Below are 6,000 nucleotides of genomic sequence, written 5' to 3' on the forward strand. Positions count from 1 at the left end.
TAAACTAAAATTTCATAAGATGTTACGTGATGTTACTGAAAACAATAATCACAACCACCACCATATTCGCGACATAGCTTAGATATGACGCTCCAAATAACCTGCAATGTCAACACTCCAAACATGTATAATTGTAAACTCTCCAGTGAAGTAAACTCTCATCAACATACGCAGGGTAAACTCTCAATCTGATAAATTCATTCTCTCATCCTCTATGTTCCCAATCCGTGATGTTTTTCGCCTCGTAAAGATATAGATTAAAATTAAATTACCAATAAACAAGTATTACCTCGACCGTGTTTAAGAATGTATTTTGTTCGTGAGGTCGGCTATAATAAAACACACTTTTCTTGTATCAAATAGAATCGTCAGCTTGACGTAACTGACTTTATCTACAGTCTTACGTAAAATAATAATCACGGGAGACTTCACTTGTACCTAAAATATGCGTTACAACGCACTCACTTGGATTTGACAACCCTTACACTTTTCAATCGCTCTGTTCAACATAATTCAGGATCGCTAAAAGATGTCGCTCCTCTTATACAGCCTGTCTCGGAAATATTTCACGTCAACAAATACAACCTGTCAAGATAATTCCTCCCCATCAAACTACAGGGTCTTTTCTCTTCGGCAGCCTGATTGGAACTTCCCACTCATAAAATACAAGGCTTACTCTGCCTCAAACTTTCTTCCTTATTATTCTCATAATATTTCATTCATCATTACGATCCATTTCTTCTTGTGTGGTCAAATTTTAAGTACAAGCTATCCCATAACCAAACAACTTCATAATGATCACAAAGTAGCTTATCTAAATTTTCCCAGACCTCAGGAGGAAAACTGCATGCCCTGATTCTATATCTCAAATACACGGTGTCACAAAATAACATTTCCATAATGGCATAATTATCTCACTTCAATGGATTTCGATATAAAAGTGTAAACCTCGCTCCCACAATTGCTGAATGCATTATTAATAACTCAATTTACTCCTAACGCGAATATTATTATTATTGTCGTTATTATTATTTGACTTTTATTACACTTATAATTGATATCTTTATCATTACTATAACTTTAACGGGCACGTACATATTTAATTGATTTTCAATGTAATATGTAACTTCACATTTTAAGAAATGTTACACAGTTTAACGCCTCGTGGCGACATAAATAACAGACAATCGCACCTACAGTGTTTCCTGGAATACCGACGTGACACATTATCGTCATTGCAACACAGTTATACACACGCCACGTATACAATGCGGTGTCGTGTTTTACTAACTTATTTAAAGGGACAAGCACTTACATTTCTAACTACAAAGACCTAATATTGGAATTACTCAGACCTGTAAATGTGTTGATTGATGTGGCGTCATCTTGGCTGCATTTAGCAAGCCAACAACCTCCGACTTAATGCCTCATAATGATAGATGGCGCTCTTCAGTTAAATACTACCTTACCAATTACACTGACTCTGCACATGTCTTGATGCAATACGAATTAATTTTCTTGAGCCTGAACTAAGAAAATAACAGATTTTATTATGCACATAACACAAAATGGACCACACCGCTCTGTTCTCGAACAATCAACTGACGAAATTGCCGAAATCTCCTACCTCCTTTGGTCAGGTGTTTACCAAACATGAATGACCGTGGGAGAATGATGCTATCTCTTAAAAGAAATCAACTGTTCTCCATTACCGATTGTCAAAATAACCGTGTTAATAATAATTTCAAAGAGCTATCTGGAACTTTGCGGTCTTCCTCGCAGAAGTTCATAAATCCTACACAAAGCCCCCATGATATTCCCACCTACCAGGATGAACTGTCGTAAATAAAATGTTTTAATATCAGTGTTGTCTCTATTCCTCATTAACACTTTATAAATTTCCTATCTCTCAAGCCAACTGGCTTTTGAGATTTCCTATTCTAGCATCTAACACTTTAATTTCTGTAATTCCTGTTCTTGATTTCGATCGTCGCAGGTTCGTCCTCTCGGACCCATGATTGCTGAGTGCTTTTCTCGTTTCAGGAAAGGGTATTTATACGCACTCTAGGGACGCGTTATCATGCTTTATCCATTATTGCGCAATCATTCCATCTGCTAACCGCTGGACCGATTTCCCCGAGAGTCACACCAGCGATTCCGCCTAATTTCCCGATTACAATAGTGTTGTTCGTTGATTTCTTCTGCTTCTTTCACGGGAGTAATCAATTCATTCTGTGGGTTACGTTCCCACTTATTTGGACTGGGTGAACTTGCCTCATGCCAATTCCACTCTGTCGATAGACAGGAGAACTTCTCTCTGGGCACAATTAAATATATTTCCCCCTATGAAGTGAACTTCATCAAATTAATCCAAAAATTCTATATTAATTACATCCTCGCTAATGACAGTGCCGAATTCCCTCAAAGTTGGGGTTATTAGTCAGAATTTTATTATTAATTTCCCGAAATTTCCGAAATGTTCCGATCTCGCTCGATGTTTTAGATCATTTCCTACTGTGTTTAACAAACCAAGGAACATGAGGCTGGCTATAATACAAAGATGGATGCGCGTTTTTTTCCTTTCACAGCTGGCCTACATAGCCGTGCGGAGGTTCTTTCAGCAATGAAGAATTGTGGGCTCAATACATACATACATACATACATACACTCGTAATGTGAGGACATCATATTGAAGCAATCAGGAATATGCCATACGATATTAAATATTCTTCTACGACCCGTCCCGGCCTAATAAGCTTTAAAAATGATGTTCCAATTTGCATATCGAATTCTATAAATATTGTTTTCGAAAGATTTCACAAAATGACCGGAAATAATAAGTCCTAGAGGACTGTCCTTGTTTCCAATGTGGAACGCTGTTCTATCCTCTGTACGATACCAGGTTACATAATCAATAAATTATCAATCAACTAGGCAAGTACACCGGCAAGAAAAAAGAACTAACTGATTTGTACCTGTTATCCGGACCAGAGGTCTGAATTAGCCCACTGCTATCAGACCTCATTAAACTGGTGAGGACGTCATCGATTAGACTTCGTTTGGTTCTGTGAATAATATTATGTGTCGTAGTTCAATTTATAGGCACACACACACAGAGACCAATTATTGCAGCTGTTTCTGCCTCGTCTGTAATTATCATGTGTTTGAAGTTAGTCCCTTGCACTGATGTCTGGATCCGAAATGTCATAGGACCTCTGCATCAGTAGATTTGACGCAGATTACTAAGCTTAACTTGTAACTTTCTTCCAGTGCCCTAGTTTGAAACACAGCATTACAGTCAATATCGTGATCCCATGATGCTGTTCACTAATACGTAATGTTCATGTATCCATTATTAATCTTCCGTAGCTGCTAAAAATGATCTCCCTCGCTCGGAGTAAGTAGAATACTGTACTTCAAAAACCAACCGACTAGTTAGTGAATTTGTCGATTTTAATAGACAAGGCAGCATTTTACTGCAGTAGTGTTAGATTGTTAAGAGCCTCCGTGGCTTAGGCGGTAGCATGCCGCCCTGTCACCGCTGGGTTCCGTGGTTCAAATCCCGATCACTTAATGTGAGTTTTGTGCTGGAAAAAGCGGAGGCGTGACAGGTTTCTCTTCGGGTACTCCGGTTTTCTCTGCCATCTTCTATTCCAGCAACACTCTAAAATATCACTTAATTTTTGTCATTCACTAATCATTGCTTCAGAGGAGTGCGACACGCTTCGGAAGCCAGCATAGTTCTATTCTCGGCGCTAGATGGGGGCTTCATTCATTCCATTTCTGACGCGGTTCAAACTGCAAACAGGCTGTCGATATTCATTTTTTTCAATGTTAGAATGTTAGCGAGTAGATGTTCATAATCAGGAAATACGATAAATCAGTTGACGCTTTCGGGACTTGAGTTGAAATTCACTGGATTTCCAAGCGGTTGCTATAGCCATTTCACAATGACGCTTACACCAAGTTCGCAGTTTCATCATATGGTTTACAGAGGTACAGGATGAGTCCTAATGGAACATGTCTTCAAGTCGAAGTACAAGCTTTTGAAATATGTGCAATGGTTCACTATTTCTGAGGAGAGGTATATTTCTTCACCTTACTGGCTATTCGAGATTTAGCGATAGTGTTTCGTAAGCTTTGTAATATCTTCCCGACCAGCAGTCCTTATAGTAACAGCAGCGTATGTGTGATGTTAAAACGCAGAAATGATCAACATTTATAAACTTGAATGTGGTTAACATACTGAGTATGAAATAATTTCGGAAAAATGAACGATTCTGTAGAGTTATTTCTTCTTCTTCTTCTTCTTCTTCTTCTTCTTCTTCTTCTTCTTCTTTGTCTGTTTACACTCCAGGGTCGGTTTTTCCCTCCTACTCAGCGAGCGATCCCACCTTTACCGTTTCAAGGGCAGTGTCTTGGAGCTTCACACTCTCAGTCGGGTATAAAACTGGGGAGGATGACCAGTACCTCTCCCAGGTGGCCTCACCTGCTATGCTGAACAGGGGTCTTGTGGGGGTATGGGAAGATTGGAGGGGATTGGAAGGCGTTGAAGTACAAACGGTCTGACACCGTGGTTAGCCGGTTAGAGTCCCGTTGGTCGAAAAAAGTCACCATCAGAATGTTGGCCGGCAGGGTAGGGGAGGTGGTGGTATACAATTTATAATCACTAGATTGTGTGCCAAAAGCCTGGATTAAATTCCAAACCTCTCCGTAGTGGTCGTATGGAGTGAGGGCATATGACGTTGATGATGGTGATTTGTCCGTCGGATGGGGACGTTAAGCCCTGAGCAGACCCCTTGGTACTATTCGACAGGACTAGGCTATGTGCTGGAACCGGGTTTCACCCTCTCCCTTCCTACCATCATATATATCACGTCATTCATTTCATCTCATCAACTCCTCTAATGAGGTTGACGTCAGGAAGGGCATCATCCGGTCATAAAAACTCGAAACGACTGATTCAACTCAACTCATACACGACCCTGTAGAGAAACGAGACACGGGTTGAACAAACATAAATATACGGTATATATTCATCGTTTCGAACTTGTGGGGGATATTACAGGCGTAGGTCCCAAATTTGCCCAATTGTTTGCTGTAAATCAACTGAAATAACGGTTAAACGGTTGGCTCTATCGAAAAATGAAGCATTCGATGTGATCTTGAAATAAAATTTTCTACAAAAAAAGTCATATGCATGTCCTCAACTCATACACGACCCTGTAGAGAAACGAGACACGGGTTGGACAAACATAAATATACGGTATATATTCATCGTTTCGAACTTGTGGGGGATATTACGCTAATGGTTTTCGAAAACATTCGGCTTGCTTGTGCTTTCGAATGTGGTTGCCTTCACTAACGAAAAGGCCACTCATGTTGCAAGCAAGACATTCCAGCTGAATGCTGAGCGCGCCGTTCTACGGAAAGGGTTTTGATTCTACAGTTGTATTGTTGAGACAGCTAATCGTGCTTATCCATATTTCAGAACTTCAGTGGGTTTTAGTTTATTCATTAGGCCATTTTCATTATAATCATCTTCTTCTTAACGTATATATTCCATGTTTTTATATTTTTCCAAAGCGGGTACTTCGGCCGTGCTGTTAGGGGCGCCCAGCTGTGAGCTTGCATCTGGGAGATAGTGGGTTCAAACACCACTCTCGGCAGCCATGAAGATGGTTTTCGATGGTTTCCCATTTTCACACCAGGCAAATATCGGGGCTATACATTAATTAGGGCCACGGCCGCTTCCTCCCCACTCCTAGTACTTTCCTATCCCATCGTCGCGTCCGACTCGTTGGCTGAATTGTCAGCGTACTGGCCTTCGGTTCAGAGGGTCCCAGGTTAGATTTGCGGCCGGATCGGGAATTTTAAGCTTCATTGGTAAATTCCAATGGCCTCCGGGCTGGGAGTTTGTACTGACTCCAAAATTCCTGCAACACACACACACCACATATAATACTATCCTCCACCACAATAACACGCAGATCCCTACAC

This window comes from Anabrus simplex, chromosome 2, assembly GCF_040414725.1.
Source record: "Anabrus simplex isolate iqAnaSimp1 chromosome 2, ASM4041472v1, whole genome shotgun sequence".
In the NCBI taxonomy this organism is placed as follows: Eukaryota; Metazoa; Arthropoda; class Insecta; order Orthoptera; family Tettigoniidae; genus Anabrus; species Anabrus simplex.